The 24,497-nt window shown below is 39.2% G+C and overlaps 1 non-coding gene across 1 annotated transcript; it reads right to left on the bottom strand.

Moving 5' to 3' along the window:
- Window positions 1-17,227: 17,227 nt before the first annotated feature.
- Window positions 17,228-17,335, bottom strand: LOC112719157 (small nucleolar RNA R71). The gene has a single exon (XR_003161470.1). It is a non-coding gene; the product is annotated as a small nucleolar RNA R71 (small nucleolar RNA).
- Window positions 17,336-24,497: the final 7,162 nt, after the last annotated feature.

Raw genomic sequence — 24,497 nt, 5'->3', positions numbered from 1 at the left:
TCTTTAAACTTGTTGATAAGTTGCTTCCTTATAGTGGCCTGAATTTTGTTTGACTATAAACAATAAAAAATCAGAATACATGTTAGTTAGCAACAAAAGAAATATCAACAACATGCTAATTCAAAATAAACTACCAATAAAATTACTAATATTTTCATCCACTAAAATGAGCTCCATTGAATTTGGAGAATCTAGATTTTCAAAGTTTGGAATAATCCAAGCTCTAATTACCCTCACTTTAAGCCTCTAAGCCTCTCTTGGAGGAACAATCTTGCTAATAACATCAAAAGATGGACTCATTTGGACGCACTTAAACACTTGTAGGAAAGAAAACAACAACAATATGAAGATAGTTGAAAGATGAACTAAGCCAATGATCTGCACTACTCTTACCATTTCAACCCTCTTTTATAGACAACACCAGATGAATAGCTTCAAATTTAAATTCAAATTTTTTTAGAAAAATAGAGGGAAATAAAAATTGTTCACCTTGCACATCCAGAAAGAACTAAGGTTTCTCATACACTAATTTAGGGTTTTCTTGGAAAAATAAATTATATGATAAAGAAACTACAATTTTTAATATTATAGAAGTTTATACTGACAACCACCAACTACTCCACATTCACACATCTCATGTCTCCATGAAAGATCTCTATCAACCATCAAATTAAATAAGCCTTCATTCTATACAGCAAATACAAGCAAAGAAAGATGAAACAAATATCATAGAGCACTTACATGAGATGAACAAATACTAAATAACACAAAGCATCACATATAAAGAGATATATATAAAAAATATTCTAATTTAAAAACAAAAAGAAACAAAAGAAGAAATCTACAGGATCAATGACATTGGATTTATATTTACAAACCTTATCACTTGTCAGAATCTAAATCCAGATTTTGGGGAAAAGCCAAACAACCACCAATCACCAAAATCACTTCTACATCATACAAAAAATATCTGAATGCTACAAATCATATCCTAAAAACAAAACCATGAATAATCTTCTAATGAAATTAACGAAGAAATATCAAAGAGGAAAATATAAGTAAACAATCGATGAATTGAACTTCTAAATTGTTAGATCTCTGCATCAGATAACACACTTATCTAACCCTTCTCATTCCTAATATTTACCCTATCCACTGTTTCTCAATACAATTTTGTCTTCTGGTATAGATATTCACTTTTATTGCTTCACTTTTATAAGAGATTGGATTAATTTTATTTTGTTTTTTTTCTAACCTAACTTGGTCTCCTTTTCAAAAACTTGCAACCATACTTTCTTGAAGTGAGGTCTTTTAACTTTTTTTTTTGTATACATAAGCACAAAAACATAAAGTGTGGGACAAGAATAATAAAAACTCATATCCACTACTATTGACTATACATAAAAGCCTAGAAAAACTACCAACCCTACTAAAACCTATAATTGCAATTGATAGTGATTGAAACCTAGGACCTACACTACAAATAGACACATAATTACATACATAGATATATAACTGTGATCAAACTTGTGTATGTTGTTAAAAATAATTTTAAAAAATTAAATTATAGAAAAATTCTATGTCAGCTTGAGCTCTTCCTAGTTTACTAGTTTAAAAGAGAAGTGCAAGTGTTGGGATTTTTTATTTAAATAAATTAAATAAATATTTTATTTACAGAAATAAATAATTTTAAAACTTATTACAAAAATATGTAGAATTACTTATCTCGTTCATAGTATAAACGAGATAAGTTTACACATATTTCGTTTACAGTATAAACAAGATACATTCAAGTTTATCTCGATTACACTGTAAACGAGATAAAACTGGGTCATGCCCAAATATATATGCCATTTACAGTTTTGATCTGGGCTCCATTTCGAACTTTTCCTCTACTTTCTCCTCTCTTTTATCTCTTTCTGACCATATTATTGAGTAAGACAAAGATGACGCAAGATGCACGTGATCCAGACATCAATAGGCTGACTTGCAACATGGCACTACGCTAGGACAACTGACTTTGCGGTTAGTTTTATTATTTCGACGTTTATGTTATCACATATAGCCATGGTTAGGATACTTACCAAGAACTAGAATACAATTTGTATCGTCAGCAACTGGTTACTGATAGGGTATAATTCTAAGGATGTGGTTATCATTTTTCTGTAATTAAATTGTTAATTACATAATTATCAATTTAGATATTAAATGTCAGGGTAGATATTTTCCAACGGTTGAAGTTAGTTTATTGGTTACACATTTCTTAATTTATTAATTTAGTTATTAACCATCGAAGTTTGATAATTAAATTATTAAGTTAAAGTTTGATAAGATTATTAATTATTTTACTGAATATTTTTATTTTATGTAACATATTGAGGAAATGTCTATTAGTTAAGTGAGTACATATTAACGTAAGAAGTTGTATCGACATAAATTCAGTTAGTACATACGTGTAAATTTCTCGTAAACAAATGTATAGAATAGTTAAGTCGGTTTCATATGTCGATGGACCTATAGAAATTCTTGATAATTGTGATATTTTTTTTGTCAGAGGCCTCGCTTACTTTTGTTCTGGCGAGTGAGTCACACGCTTCCACCACCCGACGCTATCATCCCATATCTAAGGGAGGCTGAGTTCGGCGATACAGTGCCTCTCAAGGACTTTGTCTTCGACAACTCTTTGATCACGGCATCCGTGGAGCGATAGCATCCAGAGACCCACACGTTCCACCTACCATAGGGTGAGACCACTACCACCCTGCAAGATGTGGCATACAACCTTGGGCTACGTGCACTCGGGGAGCCAGTGGGAGGGTGCTTACGTGATTTCTATAGGTGGTACGGTACAAAGACATGGGAGTTAGTGGAGTGACTGCTCGGTTCCAGGCCTCCGGTGGTTGCGCAGCAAGAGGCGACAGAGGAAAGAGTCGTTCTCACTGAAGCTTACATGGTTGCGAGACCGTGTACAACGTATGTCACAGATGGATGATCCAGAGACACTCTGACAGTATGCGAGGTGTTACATCTTGTTACTGATCGGGGGTCCATCTCTGGTGGCTGCCACTGCTTCAAGACTTTGAGAGGTGTCGTGGGTTATCTTGGGGCTCAGCGGTGCTTGCATCGACATACCATTCGCTGTGCTCTACAGCACACCGAAGCACGACAAACATCACTGGCTGCACTCCGCTGTTGATGTCTTGGATATACTAGAGATTTTTTCAGTGGTGTCCACCTGACCGACATGTTTTCATGTATCCTATGGCAGCAAGGTAACCATTGTTTATGTCTTGCTTGTGTTTTATTTGTAACTCATTATGACATTTCGTAAATTGAACTCGTGTTATTCTTGTAGCCGGTGATAGGTTGATAGGGTTGATGCAGTAGAGTAGGGACCAGCACGAGACGAGGGTTCTCTGATGGCGTCTATCCCTAGACCAGTTACGGTTGGATGAGGTTAGCACTAAGATTTTATTGCATGGTAGTTTCTTTTGATTCTGGTTATTCTTTGATTTGGAATTGCTTATAGATAACCAGGGTAATAAAATATAGTAAATGCATTAAAACTTAATTACAAAATTTAGTCTTTTAGATATGGTAACTTTTTTAGTACATCGACATTAGATATTGATTTATATTTATATATATTGATTCACGTATTTTTTTAATTGAATATTTATAACGAACCAATGATTTCATTTTGAGATATAAAATCTTTATTTATCCTTTAATTTAGTTTGTGTCACTGATCATTATTTCACAACTATTGTTTTAGTTTGTCTAGACGTCGTACGATGACCCTGTCCTACAGGCTATGTGCCTGCCATGGTTTGTAGAGGAGGCAGAGTGGGAGACATGGATGTTTTTCATCCCCCTCGTCTACTTTAACATCGTCGAGTTTCACTAGGTTGACCGAGTGAAGCATCAGTTCAATGGAGAGCAGCCGGTGCTGGGGCCCCAGTCAACGTCGACAGGTTCCTGACATCCACAGGACAAAGTGAGGATGTCTAGTGGCCTGACAAACTTGTCAATTGATATGATAGCTGGAAGGCACGATTTGCAGAGGGCGGCAAGATCACCATTCAGCCATGCTTTGACAATAGGCTAATCCAGGAAAATTGGGATTGGTACCTGGGTGCTTGCCGGGTGAGGCACCTATCAGGCCAGGATGTACTCGATGATCCTAGGTTATTTAATTTACCGGCTGACATCCAGCCTACTGCTAGCTAGCCGAAAGACATGAGGAGCACAGGAACATTCCACCGGGCGGTGATGATTCACCCCTGATGAGCGGATATTTTATACGCTTTTTGGTAGTATTTTCATATAGTTTTAGCATGTTTTATTCACTTTTTTTATATTTTTATTAATTTTTATTCAAAAATCACATTTCTAGACTTCACTATGAGTTTGTGTGTTTTTCTGTAATTTCAGGTATTTTCTGACTGAAATTGAGGGACCTGAGCAATTATCTGATTCAGAAGCTCAGAAAGGACTGCAGATGCTGTTGGATTCTGACCTCCCTGCACTCAAACGCGTTTTTCTGGAGCTACAAAAATCCAATTGGCGCAATCTCAATTGGACTGAAAATCTAACATCTTGGGCTTTCCAGTAATGTATAATAGTCCATACTTTGTCTGAGATTTGATGGTCCAAACTGGCATTTAAACGCCAGCCAAAGACCCTTTTCTGGCATAAAACGCTGGAACTGGCACCAGAGCTGGTGTTTAACTCCAAGAATGGTCTATGCATGTGAAAGCTTCAAAGCTCAGCCCAAACACTCACCAAATGGGCCCCGGAAGTGGATTTCTGCACTATCTGCACTTAGTTACTCATTTTCTGTAAACCTAGGTTACTAGTTTAGTATAAAAACTACTTTTAGAGATTCATTTTGTAACTTATGACATTTTACATCTCATATTGTATCTTCTACGGTATGAGTCTCTAAACCCCATAGGTGGGGGTGAGGAGCTCTGCTATGTTTCAATGGATTAATGCAATTACTATTGTTTTCTATTCAATCACGCTTGCTTCTGTTCTAAGATACTCACTCGTACTTCAATATGAAGAATGTGATGATTCGTGACACTCATCATCATTCTCAAATTTATGAATACGTGCTTGACAACCACTTCTGTTCTATCTGAGCTCAACATAGTCATTGGGCGACAGCTTGAGTGCACATCTCTTGGGTTTCTAATCCACGAGTTTGTCTTGCATCTCCTGACAACAAAGCATTCAAACTCGTGAGATCAGAACCTTCATGGTAGAGGCTAGAACCAATTTGCAGCATTCTTGAGATCCGAAAAGTCTAAACCTTGTCTGTGGTATTCCGAGTAGGATCTGGGACGGGATGACTGTGACGAGCTTCAAACTCACGAATGTTGGGCACAGTGACAGTGTGCAAAAGGATAGAGAGATCCTATTCTGACACAAATGAGAATCGACAGATGATTAGCCATGTAGTAGCTGTGCCTGGTATTTTTGAAACTCAGAATGATTGGCTTCTTTCAGAACTCAGGATGCAGATAAGGTTATTGATTTCCTAGTTTAACTTTGATTGATTCTTGAACACAGCTTCTTTGAGTCTTGGCTGTGATCCTTAGCATTTTGTTTTCTAGTATTACCACCGAATACATAAATGCCACACACACATAATTGGGTGAACCTTTTCAGATTGTGACTCATAAATGCCACACATACATAAATGCCACACACACATAAATGCCCAGAGTTCTTAAGCACACTCTTTTGCTTTGGATCACGACTTTAACCACTCAGTCCAAGCTTTTCACTTGGACCTTCATGCCACAAGCACATGGTTAGGGACCGCTTGATTTAGCCGCTTAGGCCAAGATTTTATTCCTTTGGGCCCTCCTATCCATTGATACTCAAAACCTTGGATCCATTTCACCCTTGCCTTTTTGTTTAAAGGGTTACAGGCTCTTTTTTTAATACTGCTTTTTCTTGCTTCAAAAATCAATTTTATGATATTTCAGATTATCAATAACATTTTTCTGTTTACCTTATTCTTTCAAGAGCCAAACAATACTTAAATTTTAGTATAAAAAATATGCACTATTTATGCATTCATTTAGAGAGCTAAAGTAATGCCACCACATATAATTAATTTGAATTTTTCTTATTATATACTCGAAATGTTTGCACCTTTACTCTTCTAAAAAAATCTACTATTTTATTCATGTTTAATGATGATAAGAAAAGTAAATTATAGCCAAATTGGAAAAATAAAAAATAAAGTACTACTCATGCAATGGAAAAATGGAAATTTAAAAGCTACTAATACTTATGGAATAATAATAAAAAAATAAACAACTCTAATACTAATGCTCATGTAACTCTTAAAATAGGTTTCTAATAACAAAAGTTATCACAGAGTTAGGACTCAACAACCTTTATTTTGAGAGATAAGTGTTCCTTCAATATGTGGGATGTCTGGCTCTTCAAGGGACAGCTTCTGGCGCTTTAGCTCCTGTATCTCACGCCCTTTCTTCTCTTGTTCTTTGAGCAGTTTGCAGAGCATGTTGTTTTGATTCTGCTGCTCTTCTTTGAGTTGATCCATAGCTTCTTGCAGATTGTTAACAGATGCTTCTAAGCAGGCCCAATAGTCAAATTGAGAAAGTTCTGGGAGGAACTCATGCACCCTCCTCTTGATGGGGTTGTCTTGAACTTGAGGTCCATCCATTACCTTTTTTGTGATTGGGCGTTCAACTGGGATATACTCATCCACACCTATCTTTATCCCCCGCATCCTTACATAACAGACTAATCAAGTTTGGGTAAGCTAATTTGGCATCAGTGGATTCCTTGTTTGCAAATATATAAATTTCACAAGGAATTAGCTGATGAACCTCCACTTCTTTTCCCAGCATAATACAGTGAATCATCACTGCCCTTTTGATAGTGACTTCATAGCGATTACTGGTGGGAAGTATAGAACACCCAATGAAATCCAGCCATCCCCTGGTAACTGGTTTGAGATCTCCTCTCTCCAGTTGGTTTGGGACACCTTTTGAATTGGTTATCCACTCGGTTCTAGGGAGGCATATGTCCTCTAGAACTTGATCCAGCTTTTTATCTTTAGCCATTCTCCTATTAAAGGATTCTGGATCATCTTGTAGTTGAGGAAGTTTGAGGACTTCTCTTACTTTGTCAAGGTAGAAGTGAATAACCTTCCCTCTGACCATAGTCCGAAAAGAGTAGAAAATAGTTCCATCTATTCTTTGCTTATCTGGAATCCACAGATTTACATAGAATTCCTAGATCATGTTTCTTCCAACATGTATCTCAGGATTAGCTAGGACTTTTCAGCCCCTATTTCGAATCTATTCTTGGATCTCCGGGTATTTGTCTTCTTTCAGATTGAACTTAACTTCCGAAATCACTGATCTTCTGTACACAATTTTGAAGTAATGGTCTGCATGTTCTTTGGTGCAGAACCTCTCATGTATCCAAGGTAGTTTTGGATTATTTTCTTTCTTGCCTCTTGGAGTGGTTTGTTTTCCTTTAGGGGCCATGATATGGGTCTGTTTTAGCTCAGTGATCACGGAAAATCACACCAAACTTAGAGGTTTGCTTGTCCTCAAGCAAAAGAAAAGAAATGAGAGAAATAGAGGGAGAGAAAGATTCAAATAATGGGTCAAGGAGGTTGGCCGAATGTGTATTTAAAAGGGAGGGGGAATGGTTTTCGAATTTTTAGAAAAAGATAAGATAGAAAGATATGATTGATAAAAGATAAACATGATATGAAAAAGATAAGATTTAAAATTTAAAAGAGATGAAAAAGATATGAGGAAGTGCAATCTGAATTTTTGTTAATGCATCTAAGAATGAAAAGATAACATGGATGAATTAAAAAGATTTGGAAAGAAATTGGAAAGATAAATGAGTTTTAAAAATGTTTTGAAAAAGAATTAAAAAAGAATTAAAAAGAATTTATAAAATTATTAATTTTTGGAAATGGAAATTGAAAGATGAATAGTTGTAACATTTTATGCAGAAAATTAGGAATAAAAACATGAAAATTCGAAAAAAAATTAAATTGGAAACAAAATTACCTCCCCCTTGCTGTTCTGGCGTTTAACGCCCATCTGGTAGCCATTTTGAGCGTTTAACACCAGGCAGGGTAACGCCCATCTGGTAGCCATTTTGGGCGTTTAACGCCCAGGCATGTACCCTACCTGGCGTTAGACGCCAGAAATCCTTTGTTACTGGGCGTTTTTCTAAACGCCCAGGATGCTACTGTTTCTGGCGTTAAACGCCCAGAATACTATCCATTCTGGCGTTTAACGCCCAGAATGATACCTTTACTAGCGTTAAATGCCCAGAATGATAGCCATTATGGCGTTTAACGTCCAAAATGCCTCTTTACTGGCGTTTTAACGCTAGTGAGCTATTTTTCTCTGTGATTCCTCTACTTTATGTTCTGAACCTTTATTTCTCTGTATTATTTACTGAAATGTATTAATAAACATGAATAACAAAATTAAATAAACTCATATAATTGTTATAAACATCTAATTTCTGCTAATGAATGGGTTGCCTCCCAGCAAGCGCTTCTTTACTGTCGTTAGCTGGACTTTACTGAGCTTTAATCTAGTCTCAGTCTTGAGTATTTTGCTCCAATATTGCCTTCAAAATAATGCTTGACTCTTTGTCCATTAACAATGAACTTTTTATCATCAATATCCTGAAGCTCTACATATCCATATGGTGACACACTTGTAATCACATGTGGTCCCTTCCACTGAAATTTCAATTTCCCAGGGAACAATATGAGCATAGAGTTAAATAGCAGAACCTTCTGTCCTGGCTCAAAGACTCTAGATGACAGCTTTCTGTCATGCCACCTTTTTGCTTTCTCCTTGTAAATTTTAGCATTTTCGAAAGCATTGAGCCTAAACTCCTCTAGCTCATTCAACTGGAGTAATCTTTTCTCTCCAGCTACCTTAGCATCAAGGTTGAGGAACCTGGTTGTCCAGTAGGCCTTGTGTTCCAATTCCACTGGCAGATGACATGCTTTTCCATGCACAAGCTGGTATGGAGAGGTCCCTATAGGAGTTTTGAATGCAGTTCTGTATGCCCACAGAGCATCATCCAGACTTCTTGCCTAATCCCTTCTACGGGTACTTACAGTCCATTCCAGGATTTGTTTTAGTTCTTTATTTGAGACTTCAGCCTGCCCATTTATCTATGGGTGATATGGAGTTGCCACTTTGTGGTTAATTCCATATCGGATCAAAGCAGAGTCAAGCTATTTATTGCAGAAATGAGTGCCTCCATCACTGATCAATACCCTAGGGACACCGAACCGGCTGAAGATATGCTTCTGGAGGAACTACATCACTATCTTAGTATCATTAGTGGGTGTTGCAATTGCTTCTACCCACTTAGATACATAGTCTACTGCCACCAGAATATAAGTGTTTGAGTATGATGGCGGGAAAGGCCCCATAAAGTCAATACCCCATACATCAAACAACTCAATCTCTAAGATCCCTTGATGAGGCATGGCATAACCATAAGGCAGATTACCAGCTCTCTGGCAACTGTCACATTTACGTACAAACTCTTGGGAGTCTCTATAGAGAGTAGGCCAGTAGAAGCCACATTGGAGAACCTTTGTGGTTGTTCGCTCACCTCCGAAATATCCTCCATATTGTGATCCATGGCAATTTCATAGGATCTTTTGTGCCTCTTCTCCAGGCATACATCTACGGATTATTCTATCTACACATCTCTTAAAGAGATATGGTTCATCCCACAAGTAGTACTTTGCATGAGAAACCAATTTTTTTGTTTGCTGCCTATTGTACTCTTTGGGTATGAATCTCACAGCTTTATAGTTTGCAATGTTTGCAAACTATGGTACTTCCTGAATGGCAAAGAGTTGCTCATCCGGAAAGGTTTCAGAGATCTCAGTAGGAGGGAGGGACGCTCCCGCTACTGGTTCTATCCGGGACAGGTGATCGGCTACTTGGTTCTCTGTCCCTTTTCTGTCTCTTATTTCTATATCAAACTTTTGCAGAAGCAACACCCATCTTATGAGTCTGGGTTTTGAATTCTACTTTGTGAGGAGATATTTTAGAGTAGCATGGTCAGTGTACACAATCACTTTTGATCCTACTAAATAAGATCTGAACTTGTCAATGGCATAAACCACTGCAAGCAACTCCTTTTCTGTGGTTGTGTAATTTTTTTGCGTGTCATTTAAAATACGGCTAGCATAATAAATGACATGCAGAAGCTTGTCATGCCTCTGTCTCAATACTGCACCAATGGCATGGTCACTGGCATCACACATTAGTTTGAATGGTAATCTCCAGTCTGGTGCAGAAATGACTGGTGCTATGACCAGCTTAGCTTTCAGAGTCTCAAAGGCCTGCAAACACTCTGTGTCAAAGACAAATGGTGTATCAGCGGCTAGCAGATTACTCAGAGATTTTACAATTTTTGAAAAATCTTATATAAACCTCCTATAGAATCCTACATGCCCCAGAAAGCTTCTGATTGCCTTAACATTGGCAGGTGGTGGTAATTTTTCAATTACCTCTACCTTAGCTTGATCTACCTCTATCCCTTTGTTCAAAATTCTGTGCTCAAGGACAATCCCTTTAGTCACCATAAAGTGACATTTCTCCCAATTTAAAACCAGGTTAATCTCTTGGCACCTTTTTAGAATAAGTGCTAGATGGTTAAGATATGAGCTGAATAAGTCTCCAAATATTGAGAAGTCATCCATGAAGACTTCCAGAAATTTCTCTACCATATTAGAGAAGATACAGAGCATGCATCTCTGAAAGGTTACAGATGCATTGCACAGACCACTTGGCATCCTTCTGTAGGCAAATACTCCAGATGAACATGTGAATGCTATTTTTTCTTCGTCCTGAGGGTCTACTGCAATTTGGTTGTAACCTGAATAGCCGTTCAAAAATCAGTAGTATTCATGACCTGCTAGTCTCTCTAGCATCTGGTCTATAAATGGTAAAGGAAAATGATCCTTTCTGGTAGCTGTATTGAGCCTTCTGTAGTCAATACACATACGCCACCCTGTAACTATTCTTATGGGAACCAGTTCATTCTTTTCATTATGAACCACTGTCGTACCTCCCTTCTTGGGGACAACTTGGACAGGGATCACCCAGGGGCTATCAGAAATAGGATAAATAATCCCAGCCTCTAGTAACTTAGTGACCTCTTTCGGCACCACCTCTTTCATGGCTGGATTTAGTCGCCTTTGTGGTTGAACCACTAGCTTAGCATCATCCTTCAATAGGATCTTGTGCATGTATCTGGCTGGGCTAATGCCCTTAATATCACTTATGGACCATCCAAGAGCTGTCTTGTGTGTCCTTAGCACCTGAATTAGTACTTTCTCTTCCTGTGGCTCTAAAGCAGAGCTTATGATTACGAAAAAGTGTCATCTTCTCCTAGAAATGCATATTCCAGGATGGTGGTAGTGGTTTGAGCTCGGGTTTAGGAGGCTTTTCCTCTTCCTGAGGAGTTTTCAGAGGTTCTTCTGTTTTCTCTGGTTCCTCTAAATCAGGCTGAACATCTTTAAAAATGTCCTCTAGCTCTGATTCGAGACTCTCAGTCATATTGACCTCTTCCACCAGGGAGTCAATAATATCAATGCTCATGCAGTCTTTTGATGTGTCTGGATGCTGCATAGCTTTGACAGCATTCAACTTAAACTCATCCTCATTGACTCTCAAGGTTACCTCCCCTTTTTAGACGTCAATGAGGGTTCGTCTAGTTGCTAGAAAAGGTCTTCCTAGAATGAGAGTTGCACTCTTGTGCTCCTCTATTTCCAGCATTACAAAGTCAGTGGGAAAGGCAAATGGCCCAACCTTGACAATCATGTCCTCAATTATGCCTAATTGAATTTTAATGGAGCCATCAGCAAGTTGGAGACACATTTGGGTTGGTTTGACTTCTTCAGTCAAACCAAGCTTTCTGATAGTGGATGCAGGTATCAGGTTGATACTTGCCCCAAGATCACATAAAGCTGTCTTAGTACAAACATCCTCTAATGTGCATGATATCATAAAGCTTCCAGGATCTTTAAGCTTCTCTGGTAAGCTTTTTAAAATGACTGCACTACATTCTTCAGTGAGAAAAACTTTTTCAGTCTCCCTCCAATCCTTCTTATGACTTAAGATCTCTTTCATGAACTTAGCGTAAGAGGTATTTGCTCAAGTGCCTCTACAAACGGAATCTTTATTTCAAGAGTCCTGAGATAGTCTGCAAAGCAGGCAAATTGTTTATCCTGTTCCTCTTGGTGGAGTTTCTGAGGTTAAAATGAGATGCCAAAACTATTCAGAAGCAAAAAGCTATAAGCCCCACTCATCTAATTTGAATTTGAGCTTCATTAAAGACTCTGAGATTTTATTGCACCATAATCTTCTTTTTATCCTATTTTATTTGTCTAGTTGCTTGGGGACAAGCAACAATTTAAGTTTGGTGTTGTGATGAGCGGATATTTTATACGCTTTTTGGTAGTGTTTTCATATAGTTTTTAGCATGTTTTATTCACTTTTTGTTATGTTTTTATTAATTTTTATTCAAAAATCACATTTCTGGACTTCACTATGAGTTTGTGTGTTTTCTATAATTTTAGGTATTTTCTGACTAAAATTGAGGGACCTGAGCAATTATCTGATTCAGAGGCTGAGAAAGGACTGCAGATGCTGTTGGATTCTGACCTCCCTGCACTCAAACGCATTTTTATAGAGCTACAAAAATCCAATTAGCGCTCTCTTAATTGGGTTGGAAAGCTAACATCTTGGGCTTTCCATCAATGTATAATAGTCCATATTTTGTCCAAGATTTGATGGTCCAAACTGGCATTTAAACGCTAGCCAACCCCCACCACCACCACCGCCTCCACCTCCCACGCCGGGTTATCCATCTGGTTCAGGAGGTCTACTGCATCAGGCCATCTATAGGACACTTCACTACCTGTGTGGCATGATGTCGAGCCATTCAGCAGCTATCACGGGGAGTAGATGGTTGAGAAGATAAGGTTTGAGGATGAATTCCAGCTTCATACCGTTGATTTGGCCTCGATGCAATGCCTCACGAATCAATTCTGGACAGGGAGCAGAGCATCAGACAGTTTCATCACTCTTCTACTCCCACGTACACTTCAGCCCTGGATGCCACAGTTCTTACCGGGCACTAGCTCGTCATACGGGACAAGGGTGTGGTGCGTGCGTACGCAATTCCCCACATTTTTCGTACAGTAGTGATGAGCGGATAATTTATACACTTTTTGGCATTATTTTTAGTATGTTTTTGGTATGATATAGTTAGTTTTTAGTATATTTTTATTAGTTTTTAGTTAAAATTCACTTTTCTGGACTTTACTATGAGTTTGTGTGTTTTTCTGTAATTTCAGGTATTTTCTGGCTGAAATTGAGGGACCTGAGCAAAAATCTGATTCAGAGACCAAAAAGGACTGCAGATGCTATTGGATTCTGACCTCCCTGCACTCGAAGTGAATTTTCTGGAGCTACAGAAGCCCAATTGGCGCGCTCTCAATGGCGTTGGAAAGTAGACATCCTGGGCTTTCCAGCAATATGTGATAATCCATACTTTGCCCAAGATTTGATGGCCCAAACCGGCGTTCAAAGTCACCCTCAGAAATCCCAGCGTTAAACGCCGGAACTGGCACCAAAATGGGAGTTAAACGCCCAAACTGGCATAAAAGCTGGCGTTTAACTCCAAGAAGAGTCTCTACACGAAAATGCTTTATTGCTCAGCCCAAGCACACACCAAGTGGGCCCGGAAGTGGATTTTTATGTCATTACTCATTTCTGTAAACCTTAGGCTACTAGTTCTCTATAAGTAGGACCTTTTACTATTGTATTAGTAGACTTTGGTAGCAATCTTCGGATCTTTGGAATCTTTTGATCTTTAGATCTGTTGATCATTGGGAGGCTGGCCTCACGGCCATGCCTAGACCTTGTGCTTATGTATTTTCAACGGTGGAGCTTCTACACACCATAGATTAAGGTGTGGAGCTCTGCTGTACCTCGAGTATTAATGCAATTACTATTGTTCTTCCATTCAATTCCGCTTGTTCTTGTTCTAAGATATCACTTGTTCTTCAACTTGATGAATGTGATGATCCGTGACACTCATCACCATTCTCACCCATGAACAAGGTGACTGACAACCACTTTTGTTCTACAAGCAACCAAGGCTCTAGTGAATATCTCTTGGATTCCTGATTGCACGATGCATGGTTGATCGCCTGACAACCGAGTGCTCGCCTAACAACCGAGCCAACCGTTCCGTGAGATCAGAGTCTTCGTGGTATAGGCAAGAACTGATGGCGGCATTCAAGAGAATCCGGAAGGTCTAACCTTGTCTGTGGTATTCTGAGTAGGATTCAATGATTGAATGACTGTGACGTGCTTCAAACTCCTAGCAGGCGGGGCGTTAGTGACAGACGCAAAAGAATCGATGGATTCTATTCCGGCCTGACCGAGAACCGACAGCTGAATTCAGCATGCTGTGACAGAGCATTGGCAATCGTTTTCACTGAGAGGATGGGAGGTAGCCATTGACAACGGTGAAACCCTACACAAGCTTGCCATGGAAAGGAATAAGAAGGATTGGATGAAGACAGTAGGAAAGCAGAGAGACGGAAGGGAAGGCATCTTCATGCGCTTATCTGAAGTTCCTACCAATGAATTACATAAGTATCTCTATCTTTACCTTTGTGTTATTTTCGTTCATCACCATATCCATTTGAGTTTGCCTGACTAAGATTTACAAGATGACCATAGCTTGCTTCATACTAACAATCTCCGTGGGATCGACCCTTACTCGCGTAAGGTTTATTACTTGGACGACCCAGTGCACTTGCTGGTTAGTTGTGCGAAGTTGTGTAATGTCATGGTATTGAACACCAAGTTTTTGGGGTTCATGACCGGGGATTATGAGAGTTGTGAAAAGTATTGTTCACAATTTCGCGTACCAAGTTTTTGGCGCCGTTGCCGGGGAATTGTTCAAGTTTTGAGCAAGCTTTTGGTAACATCAGTGCCAAGGATTGTTTCAGTTTGGACAACTGACGGTTCATCTTGTTGCTTAGATTAGGTATTTTTTTTTCGAAATTCTTGAAGATGAATTCTAGAGTTTCATGATGATTTGTTGAAGTCTGGCTGGCTGTGAAGCCATGTCTAATTTCATTGGACCGAGGTTTCAACTTATCATCACAAGAGCTTGTTGATTTTTATCAATCTTGCTCTTGGAGCAGTGATCTGCTAAGGCTTGGCTGGCCTTTGGCCATGTCTAGTATTTTGGACCGAAGCTTTCTTTGAAAGCTTGGCTGGCTGTGAAGCCATGTCTAATTCCTGGACCGGAGTCTTAGACTAGCATTGCACTGATTCCTGGAATTCTCATTAAGAATTTTGATACCTTTTTCCACTTAATTTTCGAAAAACACAAAAAAATTACAAAAATCATAAAATCCAAAAAAATTTCTTGTTTAAGTCTAGTGTCTCATCTTAAGTTTGGTGTCAATTGCATGCATTCATTCATGTGTCTTAAGGATTCTCAAGTAATTCTTGATAATTTTCGTGCTCTGATCTTTAAATTCAATTGACTTGAGTGTTTTGTGTGTCTCATATGCATTCTCATGTTGTTAGTGTCAGTAGTATACAAACTGCTAAGTTTGGTGTCTTGCATGCATTGTTATTTGATTCTTGTTGCATTTTGATTTTTCCTTATTAAAAATCCAAAAATATTTTTAATTTGTGTCTTCTCAAGTCAATGATACAGAGAATTGAAGATTCAGAACATACAGCAGAAGAATTATACAGAAAAAGCTGGGCGTTCAAAACGCCCAGTGAAGAAGGACAAACTGGCGTTTAAACGCCAGCCAGGGTACCTGGTTGGGCGTTTAATGCCCAAAAGGGTAGTATTTTGGGCGTTAAACGCCAGAATGTGCACCATTCTGGGCGTTTAACGCCAGGATGGCTACAGGGGGAAGATTTTGTTTTCAAATCAAATTTTTTTAGTTTTCAAAATCTTTTCAAAATCAAATCTTTTTCAAATCAATTTTTCAATCAAATCTTTTTCAAAATCAATTTCTTTCCTTTTTCAAAGATACTTACTATCAATTAATGATTTGATTCAACATTTCAAGTATGTTGCCTTTTCTGTTGAGGAAGGTTTAATGTTTGAATCATATCTTTTCTTGTTAGTCAAGTTTTTAATTTTCAAAATCAAATCTTTTTAAAATATTTTTCAAATCATATCTTCTCAATCACATTTTTTTAAACCAATCATATTTTCTTAACCACATCTTTTTCAAAATAATTTTCAATCAGATCTTTTTGATTTCTAATTTCAAAATCTTTTTCAAAAATCACCTTAGTTCTTTCCCACTTTCATTTTCGAAAATTAAGTAATGTTTTTCAAAAATGTTTTCAAAATTTTTTTACTTAATTTTCCAAAAATCACTTCCCTTCTTCTCACATCCTTCTATTTATGGACTAACACTATTCCTTAATGCAAAATTCGAACTCCATCTCCTTTGACAAAGTTCGAATTTTCTACTTTTGTCTTCTACTCTTCTTTTCCTCTGACACTTCAAGGAATCTCTATACTGTGACATAGAGGATTCCACATTTCTTGTTCTCTTCTCTCTCATATGAGCAGGAGCAAAGACAAAGGCATTCTTGTTGAGGCTGATCCTAAACCTGAAAGAACCTTGAAGAGAAAGCTAAGAGAAGCCAAAGCACAACTCTCTTTAGAGGACCTGACCGAATTCTTCAAAGAAGAAGAACACATGGCAGCCGAAAACAACAATGCCAACAATGCAAGGAAGGTGCTGGGTGACTTTACTGCACCTACTCCCGATTTCTATGGGAGAAGCATCTCTATCCCTGCCATTGGAGCAAACAACTTTGAGCTTAAGCCTCAATTAGTTTCTCTAATGCAACAAAATTGCAAGTTCCATGGACTTCCATTGGAAGATCCTCATCAGTTTTTAGCTGAATTCTTGCAAATCTGTGACACTGTCAAGACTAATGGGGTTGACCCTGAGGTCTACAGACTTATGCTATTCCCTTTTGCTATAAGAGACAGAGCTAGAACATGGTTGGACTCACAACCTAAAGAAAGCCTGGACTCTTGGGAAAAGCTAGTCAATGCCTTCTTGGCAAAGTTCTTTCCACCTCAAAAATTGAGTAAGCTTAGAGTGGAAGTCCAAACTTTCAGACAGAAGGAAGGAGAATCCCTCTATGAAGCTTGGGAAAGATATAAACAATTAATCAGAAAGTGTCCTTCTGATATGCTTTCTGAATGGAGCATCATAGGAATTTTCTATGATGATCTCTCTGAACTGTCCAAGATGTCCTTGGATAGCTCTGCTGGAGGCTCTCTTCATCTGAAGAAGACGCCTACTGAAGCTCAAGAACTAATTGAAGTGGTTGCAAATAACTAATTCATGTACACTTCTGAAAGGAATCCTGTGAACAATGGGACTAGTCAGAAGAAAGGAGTTCTTGAGATTGACACTCTGAATGCCATATTGGCACAGAACAAAATATTGACTCAACAAGTCAATATGATTTCTCAAAGTCTGTCTGGAATGCAAAATGCACCAAGCAGTACTAAGGAGGCTTCATCTGAGGAAGAAGCCTATGATCCTGAGAACCCTTCAATGGAAGAGGTGAATTACATGGGAGAATCCTATGGAAACACCTATAATCCTTCATGGAGAAATCATCCAAATTTTTCATGGAAGGATCAACAGAGACCTCAACAAGGTTTCAACAATAATAATGGTGGAAGAAAAAGGTTTAGCAATAGCAAGCCTTTTCCATCATCCTCTCAGCAACAGACAGAGAGTTCTAAGCAGAATAACTCTGACTTAGCAACCATGGTCTCTGATCTAATCAAAACCACACAAAGTTTCATGACTAAAACAAGGTCCTCCATCAGAAACTTGGAAGGACAAGTGGGTCAGCTGAGCAAGAAAATTACTGAACTCCCTCCTAGTACTCTTCCAAGCAATACAGAAGAAAATCCAAAAGGAGAGTGCAAGGCCATCAACATGGCCAAATTTTGGGAGGAAGAAGAGGCAGTGAACGCCACTGAGGAAGACCTCAATGGACGTCCACTGACCTCCAATGAGTTCCCCAATGAGGAACCATGGGAATCTGAGGCTCAAACTGAGACCATAGAGATTCCATTGGACTTACTTCTGCCACTCATGAGCTCTGATGAGTATTCTTCCTCTGAAGAGGATGAGTATGTCACTGAAGAGCAAGTTGCTAAATACCTTGGAGCAATCATGAAGCTGAATGACAAGTTATTTGGAAATGAGACTTGGGAGGATGAACCCCCTTTGCTCACCAAAGAACTGGATGACTTGTCTAGGCAGAAACTGCCCCAAAAGAGACAGGATCCTGGGAAGTTTTCAATACCTTGTACCATAGGCACCATGACCTTCAAGAAGGCCTTGTGTGACTTAGGGTCAAGTGTAAACCTCATGCCCCTCTCTGTAATGGAGAAGTTAGGGATCTCTGAGGTGCAAGCTGCAAAAATCTCACTAGAGATGGCAGACAATTCAAGAAAACAAGCCCATGGACTGTAGAGGATGTTCTGGTTAAAGTTGAAGACCATTACATCCCTACTGATTTCATAGTCCTAGAGACTGGGAAGTGCATGGATGAGTCCATCATCCTTGGCAGACCCTTCCTAGCCACTGCAAAGGCTGTGATTGATGTTGATAGAGGAGAGTTGATCATTCAAGTGAATGAAGAATCCTTGGTGTTTAAGGCCCAAGGATATCCCTCTGTCATCATGGAGAGGAAGCATGAAGAGCTTCTCTCAAAACAGAGCCCAACAGAGCCCCCACAGTCAAACTCTAAGTTTGGTGTTGGGAGGCCACAACCAAACTCTAAGTTTGGTGTTGAACCCCCACATTCAAACTCTAAGTTTGGTGTTGGGAGGTTCCAACATAGCTCTGAGCATTTCTGAGGCTCCATGAGAGTCCTCTGTCAAGCTAATGACATTAAAGAAGCGCTTGTTGGGAGGCAACCCAATGTTATATTTTAACTATTTTCTTTTATTATTTTATCTTTTTTTGTAGGTTGATGATCATGAGAAGTCACAAAATCAATGAAAAAAGCAAAAACAGAATGAAAAACAGGAAGAAAAACAGCACACCCTGGAGGACGCACCCACTGGCGTTTAAACGCCAGTGAGGTTAGCTGTTGGGCGTTTAACGCCCAGTCTGGCACCATTCTGGGCGTTTAACGCCAGAAAGGGGCACCAGACTGGCGTTAAACGCTAGAAATGGGCAAGAAGCTGGCGTTAAACGCCAGAAATGGGCACCAGCCCGGCGTTTAACGCCAGAAATGGCTCAAAACGTGATTTTGAATGCCATTTGGTGCAGGGATGACTTTTCCTTGACACCTCAGGATCTGTGGACCCCACAGGAACCCCACCTACCCTACCACTCTCTCTCTCTTCTTCACCCATTCACCAATCACCTCAATACCTCTTCTTCTTCTACTCTCTTCTTTCTTCTTTTGCTCGAGGACGAGCAAACATTTTAAGTTTGGTGTGGTAAAAGCATTGCTTTTTGTTTTTCCATAACCATTTATGGCATCCAAGGCCGGAGAAACCTCTAGAAAGAGGAAAGGGAAGGCAAAAGCTTCCACCTCCGAGTCATGGGAGATGGAAAGATTCATCTCAAGGGTGCATCAAGACCACTTCTATGAAGTTGTGGCCTTGAAGAAGGTGATCCCCGAGGTCCCTTTTTCACTCAAAAAGGGTGAATATCCGGAGATCCGACATGAGATCCGAAGAAGAGGTTGGGAAGTTCTTACCAACCCCATTCAACAAGTCGGAATCTTGATGGTTCAAGAGTTCTATGCCAATGCATGGATCACCAAAAACCATGACCAAAGTGTGAACCCGAATCCAAAGAATTATCTTACTATGGTTCGGGGGAAATACTTGGATTTTAGTCCGGAGAGTGTGAGGGTGGCGTTCAACTTGCCTATGATGCAAGGAGATGAACATCCTTACACTAGAAGGGTCAACTTTGATCAAAGGTTGGACCAAGTCCTCACAGTCATATGTGAAGAGGGCGCCCAATGGAAGAGAGATTCAAGAGGAAAGCCGGTTCAATTGAGAAGGCATGACCTCAAACCTGTGGCTAGAGGATGGTTAGAGTTTATACAACACTCAATCATACCCACTAGCAACCGGTCCGAAGTTACCATAGACCGGGCTATCATGATCCATAGCATCATGATTGGAGAAGAAATAGAAGTTCATGAGGTTATAGCCCAAGAACTCTATAAGGTGGCGGACAAGTCCTCTACCTTGGCAAGGTTAGCCTTCCCTCATCTCATTTGTCACCTCTGTTATTCAGTTGGAGTTGACATAGAGGGAGACATCCCTATTGATGAGGACAAGCCCATCACTAAGAAGAGGATGGAGCACACAAGAGACCCCACTCACCATGAGATCCCTGAGATTCCTCAAGGGATGCACTTTCCTCCACAAAACTATTAGGAGCAGCTAAACACCTCCCTAGGAGAATTGAGTTCCAACATGGGACAACTAAGGGTGGAGCACCAAGAACACTCCATCATCCTGCATGAAATTAGAGAAGATCAAAGAATCATGAGGGAGGAGCAACAAGGACAAGGAAGAGACATTGAGGAGCTCAAGCACTCCATAGGATCTTCAAGAGGAAGAAAGAGCCGCCATCACTAAGGTGGACCCGTTCCTTAATTTCCTTGTTCTTTATTTTCTTGTTTTTCGAATTTTAATGCTTATGTTTGTCCATGTTTGTGTCTTGTGATCATTAGTGTCTTAGTGTCTATGCCTTAAAGTTATAAATGTCCTATGAATCCATCACCTTTCTTAAATAAAAATGTTCTTAATTGAAAAAGACAAGAATTGCATGAATTTTGAATTTTATAACAGTTTAATTATTTTGATGTGATGGCAATATTTTTGTTTTCTGAATGTATGCTTAAACAGTGCATATGTATCTTGAATTTGTGGTTCATGAATGTTGGCTCTTGAAAGAATGATGAAAAAGGAGACATGTTACTGAGGATCTGAAAAATCATTACAATGATTCTTGAAGCAAGAAAAAGCATTACTATTCAAAAAAAAATCGAAAAAATAGAAAAAGAAAAAAAAACGAAAAAAAAGAAAAAAAAAAGAAATAAAGTTGTGATCCAAGGCAATAAGAGTGTGCTTAAGAACCCTGGACACCTCTAATTGGGGACTCTAGCAAAGCTGAGTCACAATCTGAAAAGGTTCACCCAATTATGTGTCTGTGGCATGTATGTATCCGGTGGTAATACTGGAAGACAGAGTGCTTTGGGCCACAGCCAAGACTCAATAAGTAGCTATGTTCAAGAATCATCATACTTTACTAGGAGAATCAATAACACTATCTGGATTCTAAGTTCCTAAAGAAGCCAATCATTCTGAATTTCAAAGGATAGAGTGAGATGCCAAAACTGTTCAGAGGCAAAAAACTAAAAGCCCCGCTCATCTAATTAATACTGATCTTCACAGATGTTTTTGGGATTCATTGCATATTCTCTTCTTTTTATCTTAATTGATTTTCAGTTGCTTGAGGACAAGCAACAATTTAAGTTTGGTGTTGTGATGAGCGGATAATTTATACACTTTTTGGCATTATTTTTAGTATGTTTTTGGTATGATATAGTTAGTTTTTAGTATATTTTTATTAGTTTTTAGTTAAAATTCACTTTTCTGGACTTTACTATGAGTTTGTGTGTTTTTCTGTAATTTCAGGTATTTTCTGGCTGAAATTGAGGGACCTGAGCAAAAATCTGATTCAGAGACCAAAAAGGACTGCAGATGCTGTTGGATTCTGACCTCCCTGCACTCGAAGTGGATTTTCTGGAGCTACAGAAGCCCAATTGGCGTGCTCTCAACGGCTTTGAAAAGTAGACATCCTGGGCTTTCCAGCAATATATGATAGTCCATACTTTGCCCAAGATTTGATGGCCCAAACCGGCGTTCAAAGTCACCCTCAGAAATCCCAGCGTTAAACGCCGGAACTGGCACCAAAATGGGAGTTAAACGCCCAAACTGGCATAAAATCTGGCGTTTAACTCCAAGAAGAGTCTCTACACGAAAATGCTTCATTGCTCAGCCCAAGCACACACCAAGTGGGCCCGGAAGTGGATTTTTATGTCATTTACTCATTTCTGTAAACCTTAGGCTACTAGTTCTCTATAAGTAGGACCCTTTACTATTGTATTAGTAGACTTTGGTAGCAATCTTCGGATCTTTGGAATCTTTTGATCTTTAGATCTGTTGATCATTGGGAGGCTGGCCTCACGGCCATGCCTAGACCTTGTGCTTATGTATTTTCAACGGTGGAGCTTCTACACACCATAGATTAAGGTGTGGAGCTCTGCTGTACCTCGAGTATTAATGCAGTTACTATTGTTCTTCCATTCAATTCCGCTTGTTCTTGTTCTAAGATATCACTTGTTCTTCAACTTGATGAATGTGATGATCCGTGACACTCATCACCATTCTCACCCATGAACAAGGTGACTGACAACCACTTTTGTTCTACAAGCAACCAAGGCTCTAGTGAATATCTCTTGGATTCCTGATTGCACGATGCATGGTTGATCGCCTGACAACCGAGTGCTCGCCTGACAACCGAGCCAACCATTCCGTGAGATCAGAGTCTTCGTGGTATAGGCAAGAACTGATGGCGGCATTCAAGAGAATCCGGAAGGTCTAACCTTGTCTGTGGTATTCTGAGTAGGATTCAATGATTGAATGACTGTGACGTGCTTCAAACTCCTAGCAGGCGGGGCGTTAGTGACAGACGCAAAAGAATCGATGGATTCTATTCCGGCCTGACCGAGAACCGACAGCTGAATTCCGCATGCTGTGACAGAGCATTGGCAATCGTTTTCACTGAGAGGATGGGAGGTAGCCATTGACAACGGTGAAACCCTACACAAGCTTGCCATGGAAAGGAATAAGAAGGATTGGATGAAGACAGTAGGAAAGCAGAGAGACGGAAGGGAAGGCATCTTCATGCGCTTATCTGAAGTTCCTACCAATGAATTACATAAGTATCTCTATCTTTACCTTTGTGTTATTTTCGTTCATCACCATATCCATTTGAGTTTGCCTGACTAAGATTTACAAGATGACCATAGCTTGCTTCATACTAACAATCTCCGTGGGATCGACCCTTACTCGCGTAAGGTTTATTACTTGGACGACCCAGTGCACTTGCTGGTTAGTTGTGCGAAGTTGTGTAATGCCATGGTATTGAACACCAAGTTTTTGGGGTTCATGACCAGGGATTATGAGAGTTGTGAAAAGTATTGTTCACAATTTCGCGCACCAAGTAGCAGTACTAGCAAGTATACTGGGTCGTCCAAGTAATACCTGAGTGAGTCAGGGTCGATCCCACAAGGATTGTGGCTTGAAGCAAGCTTTGGTTGTCTTGCAGGTCTTAGTCAGGCAGAATCAAAAGGAGTTAAACAATATTTTGTAAACCTTAAATGATTATATGTCATAAATGCTTGGATTTTATGAAAGGAATAAGCGATAGGATTAGATTGAGAATTGAGAGTTGGAGTTGCTTTGTCTTTCTGAAGTAACTCTAGTACTATTATCTTCTTTGCTTGTGAATGATCTTCTTCTATTGCAGGCTGTAAGTGATCAAAGCCATTGCCCGTGGTCATTGATCTCCTTTGCTACAGAATTAACGCCAGGCCCCTTGGTCATTCAATCCAATGGAGGGTGAAGCTCTAGCAAGTCATCCTCTTGGCGATCCTACTCAAAACTCCACAGACAAGGTTGAATCTTTCGGATAAAAAAATGCTGCTTCTAGGATCTAGCCTATACTACGGAGACCTTAATCTCCCCAGAGATCGGCTGAACTGATGTCTCGAGAAGTCCCCAATAAAATTGCGGATTAACCGTCTGAGAGATGTATAAACATAGCTGTTGGCTCGTGCTTTTCTTCCAGGTACTCACACGAACCCAAGTAGACGCGGGTGTTTGTCAGGCACATTCATCTTAGCGTGATGAACAAAGCTAATTTGTCAGATCATCCTATTCATCACTATGAAGATCGGATATACATCTTAGAAATAGATCAAACACGGATCGAAAAAGAAGAAATGATACTTTTATTAATTCATAGGACTTAGCAAGGCTCTTCCCCTCAACCTAGGAGATTTAGAAACTCATACTGAGGTAAAAACAATGGTGAAAATGACAATAATGAGAAAAGTGATGATAAGTTGTCTGAATTACACAAGGGTTAACCACCAAAAATGCCCTCGAATTATTCAAACGCTGACAGAATTGCACCCGAATTTTACTATCGACAAAAATACCTTTAAATAATTTAAAAACATAACAATAATACCCAACAGTAAATATATATTTTCAAAAAATGTCTTAGA

The sequence above is a fragment of the Arachis hypogaea genome, chromosome 10 (genome assembly GCF_003086295.3).
Source record: "Arachis hypogaea cultivar Tifrunner chromosome 10, arahy.Tifrunner.gnm2.J5K5, whole genome shotgun sequence".
NCBI lineage: Eukaryota > Viridiplantae > Streptophyta > Magnoliopsida > Fabales > Fabaceae > Arachis > Arachis hypogaea.
The sequence above is the reverse complement of the archived record's forward strand: the minus strand, read 5'-3'. Positions and strand labels throughout refer to the sequence as shown.